The sequence below is a fragment of the Pteropus medius genome, unplaced genomic scaffold (genome assembly GCF_902729225.1).
Source record: "Pteropus medius unplaced genomic scaffold, Ma_sr-lr_union100, whole genome shotgun sequence".
Taxonomy (NCBI): domain Eukaryota; kingdom Metazoa; phylum Chordata; class Mammalia; order Chiroptera; family Pteropodidae; genus Pteropus; species Pteropus medius.
Genome location: NW_024340692.1, coordinates 4,993,449 through 5,003,082, shown reverse-complemented (window position 1 = coordinate 5,003,082; position 9,634 = coordinate 4,993,449). Strand labels below are relative to the sequence as shown.

General features: G+C 31.5%; 1 protein-coding gene across 11 annotated transcripts in view; it reads right to left on the bottom strand.

The window, feature by feature from the left end:
• ZDHHC21 (zDHHC palmitoyltransferase 21) overlaps positions 1–9,634 on the bottom strand; it is a 63,551-nt gene that overhangs the window by 31,904 nt on the left and 22,013 nt on the right. The gene's annotated exons all lie outside the window — the stretch shown is intronic.

Here is a 9,634-nt window from a genome sequence, read left to right as displayed (position 1 = left end):
GGGAAGAAATTTTTAAATAAAATGCTACTGCCAATGACACCTATGAAGGAAGAGATTATATGAGACTAAACCCTCCAGTAAGAACACTACTAAAAGCCAGATAAAATCCAATTAATCAGTAAATAAACAGTTTGACTGAAAGTAGAAAGACACTAGAAAGTAGCCAAATTGCTAGGACTTCAAGGGCCAAGATCCCAGAGAGAGTAGAAATGCATTAAGGTGATTCCTCTATTTTGTACTGTTTTTTACCTTAAGATACTTGCCAATTCATAAGCAGTACTTATGACAGATTGAGTGGGAGTAACAGATCAGAGCTTTCTGCTATTTCACAGAGCTGGGAAAACAATAAAGCAAAGCTACAATCCATTGTAAACACCTGTTTTTCACCTGAGACTCCTGAAGAGCTTCATTATAAGAGAAAAGGCAAACTGAAAGCAGTCCTTCACAAAGACAAAAACTCAATAATCATGAATCTTCACAAAAATCTCAATAAATGCAATAATGTCATCTTCAAAAGAACCACTGTTAAGATCAGTGTTCTGTAACTTAGACTTAGAAATGTTTGTTATACAAACCCTTGATTGGATCAAGATGAGTCTTTTATTGACTATCCAAAAAAGAAAAAAGTACTATATTTTATCAAAGAAAATATTTAACAAGATCTTTTGTCCTTAGTCATACAAAATGTCTAGTATCCAACAAAACTTATCTGATATGACAGAAGAAAGAACCAAATATCTGGAAACTAAGAAATGGAAAAAAAAAAGTCAAGTACATCTCAACACTGAAGTTATCAAACATAGACATTAAAACAACTTTGAACTGTTCAAAAATATAGATGACAAACAGAATTTCACCAGAAATGTGATCTATAAAAAAAAAGTATCATATGTAAATTCTGGAAGTGAAATATATAACTGAATTAGTAACTCAACATAATGGTTTGACAGATTAGACAGAGCAGAAGAGCTGATCAGTAAACTAGAAAAATAGGTCAGTAGAAAATACCCAGTCTGAAGCACAGAGGGGAAAGGAAAATGTAGAAAAGGCCACAAAAGTTATGCAGTGCAGTTAGATCTCATGTACTTAGAATTGTACTCCCAGAAATGCAAGAGAAAAAGTTGGGTAGAAGTAATATTTGAAGAGACACAGACTAATAAATCCATAACTTAAAATGTCATTAAGCCAGATTCAAGAAGTTATATAAATTCTCAAACAGAAAAATGAAAACAACAATGAAGCACATCATAGAATAACTGCTAAAATACAAAGGCAAAAAAAAAAAAAAAAAAAACATAGGCGTTTTGGTCCAAGATGACAAAAGAAGAGCCTCCTGATTGCAACTTTTTCCACAGACACACTGAATCTACTGCTACACATGGAGCAATTCCCTTTGAAAGATATCAGAAACTAGTGAGCAACTTCTACACATTGGCAAATCACTACAGAAAATCATCAAATAATGAAGAGAGCAAGAAAAGAAAAGAACAAATGAATTACGAAAAAAGCTAGAAAATAATTTGCAAAATGGCAACATTAAGTCCATACCAATCAATAATTACTTTCAATGTAAATGGACTTAATTCTCCAAACAAGAGACAAGAGAATGGCTGAATGGATTAAAAAAAAAATAAGACCCAACTAAATGCTGCCAACTAGAGATTCATTTCTGCTTTAAGGCTACACAGACTGAAAGTGAAGGGGTGGAAAAGATATCCCATGCAAATGGAATCCAAAAGAAAGCAGAATATTTAAACTTTTGTCAGACAGAAAAATATTTGAAGCCAAAGATATGAGACAAAGAAGGTCAATATGTAATGTGAAAGAAGTCCAACAAAAGGATATAACATTTGTAAATAGTTATAGCACACAACATAGAGGCACCTAAAAATAAAAGAAAATATTAACAGACCTGAAGGGAGAAACAGACAGCAACATAATAATAGTAGGGAACTTCAACACCTCAGTTTCAAAAATGGAGAGATCATCCTGATAGAAAATCAGTAAGAAAATATTGGACTTAAAACTACATGTTAGACCAGATAGACTTAACAGACATTGACGAAACATTCCATTCAACAGCAGCAGCATACATATACTTCTCAAGCACACAGGTAATATTATCCAGGATAGATCATGTTAGGTTACAAAACAAGTTTTAATAAATTTCAGAAAACTGAAACCATATCAAACATCCTTTCTAAACATAATGGTATGAAACTGAAAATTAATTACAATAAGAAAACTGGAAAATTCACCAATACATGGAGATTAAACAACATACTACTAAACAGCCAATGGGTCAAAGAAGAAATCAGAACAGAAATCAGAAAAAATCTCTAGGAAAATGAAATGGAAATATAACATATCACAACTTACAAATTGTAATAAAAGCAGTTCTAAGGGAAGTTCTTAGCAATAAACACTTACGTTAAGAAAAAGCAAATCTCAAACAACCTAACTTTACACATAAAGGAACTAGAAAAAGAAATCAAGCTGAAAGTTAGCAGAAGAAAGTAAATAAGGTAAGAGCAGAAATAAATGAAATAGAAACAAAAAAGATGAAAAAAATCAAGAAAACTAAAAGCTGAGGGTTTTTTTTGAATAGATAAACAAAATAGACAAATCTTTAGCTATATTCACTAGAGAAAAAAAGAGAACTCAAAATCAGAAATAAAAAAGGAGACATTACAACTGATATCACTTAAATACAAAGGATCATAAAAACCTTCTTTGAAAAATTATATACCAACAAATTGGACAACCTAAAGAAATAAATTCCTACAAACATATAACCTATTAAGACTGAATCATCAAGAAGCTGAAAATCTAAACAAACCAATTATTAAGAGATTGGAATCACTAACCAAAAACCTCCAAACAAAGAAAAGTATAGGACCAGATGAATTCTACCAAACACTTAAAGTAACACCAATCTTTCTCAAACTTTTCAAGAAAATTGAAGAATGAGGAATCTTTCCATAATCAAGGCCAGCATTAACCTGATATGATACCAGACTTTAGATAACACTAGAAGAAAGGAAAATTATAGGCCAATATCCCTGATGAACACAGATGCAAAATTCTACAAAATATCAGCAAACTAAATTCGACAATACATGAAAAGGATCATACACCATGATCAAATGTGATTTAATTCCAGGATTCAAAGATGCTTTGATATCTGCAAATCAACCGATGTGATAAATTACATTAATAAAATGGAGGGTAAAAATCATCTCTATAGATGCAGAAAAAGCACTTGATAAAATTCAACATCCATTCATAGAAAAAAAAACTCTCAACAAACTGAGTATAGAAGCAACATACTTGAATATAATAAAGGCTACTTGTGACAAGCTCACAGAAACATCACACTCAGTGATGAAGTGAAGAGTGAAAGTTCTTCCTCTAAGGTAAGGAATAAGACAAGGATGACTTTTATTCAACATAGTACTGGAAGTCAGAGCAATTAGGGAAGAAAAAGAAATAAAAGGCCTCCAAATTAGGAAGAAGTATCTCTATTTGTAGATGGCATGATATTACATAGAGAAAATCTAAAGATCTCAACAAAAAACTGTTAGAACTAATAAACAAATTCAGTAAGACTGCAGGATACAAAATCAATACACAAATATCAGTTGCATTTCTATACATTAATAACTACCTATCAGAAAGAATTATTAAGAAAACATACTGCTTTCAATTGAATCTAAAGGAATAAAATACCTAGAAATAAATTTACCAAGAAGGTGAAAGATCTGTACAATGAAAACTAAGACAATGATGAAAAAAATTGAAGACATTAATGAATGAAAAGAAGTTAGTTCATGTTCATGGATTAACAAATTAAGTATTCTTAACATGTCCATACTACCCAAATGATCAACAGATTCAATGCAATCCCTATGAAAATTCCAATGGTATTTTTCACAGAAGTAGAACAAACAATCCTAAAATTTGTATGAAACCACAAAAGACTCTAAATAACCAAAGCAATCTACAGGGAAAAAAAGCTAGAGGTGTCACACCTCTTGATTTCAAACTATATTACAAAGCTACAGTAATCAAAACAGTATGATACAGGCAGAAAACCAGACACATGGATCAATAAAAATGGAACTGGACCTCTTATATCATACACAAAAATCAAGTCTAAATGGATTAAAGACTTAAACATAAAATGTAAAACCATAAAACTCAGGGAAGAAAACATATTGGGTAAGCTCCTTGACATTGGTCTTGAAATAGTATTTTTGAATTTGACACCAAAAGCAAAGGCAACAAATAAATATAAATAAACCAGTGCAACAACATCAAACTAAAACTTTTCTGCACAGCAAAGAAACCATCAACAAAATGAAAGACAACCTATGGAATGGGAAAAAATATCTGCAAATACTATGTCTGAAAATGGGTTAATATCCGAAATAAAGAACTTATGCAACTCAATAGCAAAAAACAATTGGATTAAAAATGGGCCGAGGAACAGCGAATAGTCACTTTTACAAACAAGTCATACAGATGGCCAAGAGGTACATGTAAAGGTGCTCAACATCACTAATATCATGGGAATGAAAATCAAAACCACAACATACCACCTCACATTTGTTAAAATGACTATCATCAAAAAGACAAGAGGTAAGTGTTGGCAAGGATGTGGAGAAAAGGGAACCCTTGGGCATTGTTGGTGGGAAAAGAAAATAGTGCAGCCACTACAGAAGACAGTAGGGAGGCTCCTCAAAAAATTGAGAATGGAACCGCCACATAATCCAACAGTTCTACTTCTGGGTATATATGCAAAGGAAATGAAAACAGGATATCGAAGAGATTATTCACACTCCCATGTTCACTGCAGCATTAATCAAAATAGCCAAGATATGGAAGCAACCTAAGTGGTCCATCAGTAGATGAACTGATAAAGGGAGATGTGATATATGCACACAATGGAATATTATTCGGCCATGAGAAAGAATATTTGCAACAACATAGATGCACCTTATATGAAGTGAAATAAGCCAAACAGAGAAAGACAAATACTCTACGGTATTACTTACTTAATATGTGCAATTAAAAAAAAATTTTTTTTAAAGGTCAAACTCACAGGAATATAGAGTAAAGTATACCAGGAGCTAGGGTTGGGGAAAATAGGGAGAGGTTGGTAAAAGGATAATACAGACTTTAGCTATAATATGAATAAGGTCTGAGGATCTAATGTAAAATATGGTGACTATAGTTAATAACTGTATTGTATAACTGAAATCTGCTAAGAGATTTTTTTTTACTGAAAAAAAAGGATAAATACGTGAGGTGATGGATGTATTAACTAGATAGGGGAATCCTTTCACAGTGTTTATGTACATCAAATCACGATGATGTACAACTCAAATATCTTACATTTTTATATGTCAACTATACCTCAATAAAGCTGAAATAAAATAAATAATTATCTACATTACTAAATCATAAAAGCAGCCAGAGAAAGACACTTTATTGCAATGGAGTAACAATAAGACTAAGTGATTTTTACAACAGAAATGATAGAAACCATGAAACAATGCAATAACATCCTTTAACAGTAAAAGTAACTCCACCCTACAGTTCTATGCCAGGCAAATAAATCCTTCAAAATAAAAGAGAAATGAAGATATTCTCAGGCGAAACAAAACTAGGAGAATTTGTTTCAGCTGACTTGCATCAATAGGCAGAAAATATTCCTAGAAATAAGTCGAGAAATCTATGACGACGTGAAAGACTAGGTAAAGCATTCATATTTGGATAATTCCAAATGAATACCGACTTCATATAACATATACATTATAACATATAAAATACAAACAACACAACATCTCATCATGTGTTTTAGTTCTACGTTTATTTTATACCCCAAAAGAGCAAAAATGATGGTGATGGGTGGCATTCTAAAGCCACCTGTCTGGGCAGTGGTCAAACTACTAACTTAGATTCAACTTCAAAAAATCAAGGAAGAATGTTTATAACTCTGGAAAACCATTAAAAGAAGAGGAAAAAAAAAAGCCATGGGAAGGGATAAATTAGATATTTTTTAACTGAAAATTCCAAAGCAGGTAAAAGAAAAAGTAGAAAAATGGAAACAAAAGTAATTGATGGCTAAAATAAAAAATAAATAGTAAGATGAAAAAGTATCAGTTACACTAAATAAAAATAAATATTCTAATTAGAAGACAAAGATTATCACACCAGATTAAAAAAATGAAGTATCTGGTGTCTACAAGACACATAGACAAGACGTACAACTGAGAAAGACTTAAAGTAGAAGGAAAAAGATGTACCGTGAAAATACTATCCAGAAGAAAGCAGATATTGCAAATTAATAACAGAAAGAAAAATACTTCAAGGCAAGAATCATTACTACAGAGGTGTAATTTATGATACAAGAGTCAATCCATCCAGCCCATAAAAACATTAGAATTCTACACTGTATGCATCTAGTAATAGAGTTTCAAATTATCAACATCTAAACCAATGAAATGACTAGAATTCATTTCAATGAATATTAGGTGCTACTGAATATTCAGTTTGCTTCAGATCCTTGGAATATTTCGGGCTTTTTAAATTATAAAATATTTTCCCCAAGTTTAGTTAAAGTTCTGGTCCTAGAATTTAACTTTAGTAAAAATAAGTAGGTTAGAAACACCAATAACAAATATTCTAATTTTATGAATTATCTTTTCTTATATTGGGCAACATTAAAGTTCTTCATATACCTAACTTTATAATATACAAATCACTTCATTCATTCAGAGAATATACCATAAATATACCATAAACAAGGTTAAAACATACTAGATTCCTCAACAGGATGCTAAATGATCTTGAAAATGTAACATAACCTCTTTGGGTTTCAATTTCATTATCTCTACTATGAAGGTAATTATAAAAGCATCCTACTTAACAACAAGGATACTATAAGACTTGGGCTAAAGGGACATTAGCACTATTAGATAAAATAACTGTCAGGTCCCTAGAACTATTTATAATTTACTGCTTATTACACCAAAGTAGCTATATTACAATGATCTAGCTGCTTATTTGATTTTCACTTGGTAATCCTACTAACACATTATGATTTTTTATAAAATTAAAAATCATCTGTATTGCTTCTACAATTGACTGCTCTAAGGAAAATCTGGTTTGAATTTTCAAAACCCAACTTAAACTCACTTTTCCTATTTTCTTCCTAGATTTTTAATCTCATAATAAACTTTTACTATGCTAGTCTTTTCTCAACACCTAGTATGATGTGTGTGTGTATATATACATAATTCTAAGTGTTCAAATATTATCACCTATAGTCAGTTTTTCTGTTTAAAAAAAGAAATTCTTCTTCTAATTTGTACTAATTTTTCCAGGGTTTCTATCTTTCACATTTGGAGAAGATTACCTTTTGTAATTTTAAATGTCTTAATCCTTCAGTTGAATATTATTATATTCGTGAGTATTGGAATGTATCTAGTCTGTTATCTATCTCCCAGTAATGTTGTTAAACAGTCCGTAAAATTTTCGTAAAATCTAATAGGCCAAAGAAAAACTGTTCCCTCCTTCTGAGAGCTTTCATTAAAATCAAATGTAACATAAATTGAATGTCTATAATATACCAGGTACTTTTACATGTGTTATCTCTATATTTAATTTTATTATTATTCACATTTTTCACAAGAAGACATTGCAATTCAGGAAAGTTAAATGAAGTGTCAAAGGTTATACGGATAATAAAAGCCAGGCTTTGATCCTAGGTCTATGTGTTTGCAAAGCCAACATCATTCCAGGGGTTGGCAAACTACCAGGGATTGGCAAACTCAATATAAAAACACATATAGTTAATATTTAGGGTTATCGGGTCACATGTCTCTGTCACAACTACTCAACTCTGTTGTTGTAGCACAAAAGCAACTGTGGACAATATGTAAACAAATGAGAGTAGCTGTGCTTTGGTAAAACTTTATTAATAAAAACAGGTGGCAGTTCTAATTTAACTGAAGGCCCATAGTTTGTCAATTCCTCCACCATACTACAATGCATTCTTTCCTAGAGAACCTAATTTAATGTCACTAAACGTTATCTCTCTATCAAAATTATTACCTTAATCTTATTGGGAAACTTTATTTTAATGCTTTTCTTATTAGGCTCAATTATTTGAAACAGGTTGATCTTGGGGTAATATGTACAATCTTTCACATATTCTAACTATAGTGCCAATTATATCAGAAATTAACCCATAAGATACAATTTCTAAAACTGTAGTACTAGCAAGCACTAAATACTCAGTGTGAAAGTGTCAGCTATATTTGAAGTGTTCTCTTTTGAACTTTTTCAGTTATTAGTATCTAATTTTAATTGCTCAATCTATATTTAAAAAGCATAATCATAAGCCCCCACTAATATATATAGCCCAGTTAACAATAGCAAATATCCTTTAATTATATAAAATGTGTACAAGAAAGATCTAAATACATAGAACGTAAAGACTTATTTCACTCTCACCCTTATTCCAAAATTTAATTATATGTACCATCACTGAACTTGTTTTTAATATAAAAGACTTAAATAATATAAAAGTATACAAATAGGAAAAAAAATCCCCCTTCTTCATCAGGGATTCTTTCTTCCCTCTTTCTTCCCCAACCTTGCTTCCTCACATGCATATTTGCATCCCTGTGCAAATTCTCTTTCTCTGTCACAAACAGGTGCACATGAACAACAGATGCACACACACACACACACACACACACACACACACACGTTTTTTTAAAAAACATAATCAGAGTCTAAATGACATACATATCAGGCTCAAATCCCAGCTCTACACACAAAACACAGAAGGGTAGATTCAGAAAACACAAGATTAGGTTCAAATTCCAGCTCAACAACTGAAACCACTTGAATAATCGCTTCAGTAAGTATTTATTTAAAGCCTACTAGTCTGTTTCCTCATCTATAAAAATGGGAAAGAAACTGTACCCACCTGATGTGATTGTTGTGAGCATTAAAGTTAGTATTAAAATGGCATGCCCATAGCATAGGGTCGATATATATAGTCAAGGACCTAAAACTCCTAGTTGCTGCTATCACCAACACCACCACTACTATCACCTTTTGGGGCGAGTCTTATTAACATCTGTTGTAGTTCCTCAACAAAATAAGAAAAGCACTGCCTTTAATGGTACATATAATTTTTTAAAGCATCCTGCAAATTCTTATTGTTAACTGTGAAAAGATAGGGGAGCGGAGGGGGAGAGTCCTTTTTCTCAAGAATCTAATGTTCCTTAGAGAACATTTAAAATTCTGATGTCTATTTTTATTCCTGGACAGAAACAAGAAGTTAACATTTTTCACTTTGTTTTTCATTATTGTAGATATCTGAGACCAAAACATAGATATTAAAAGATCTAAAATGTTGCTTTTTAAAGAAAGTCACTCAATACTAATAAGCAATCTTAAATGGATTTGGTTAAAAAGTAATGTCAGATTAGGGTCTACTTTCTCAATTCCAATACATCTTAAAATTCATTAATTTGGGGGTTTATTGTTGTTGCTTTTATTTTCAATCTTCTGCACTTAAAAGAACCACATGTTCATAACTGTATGATACAGC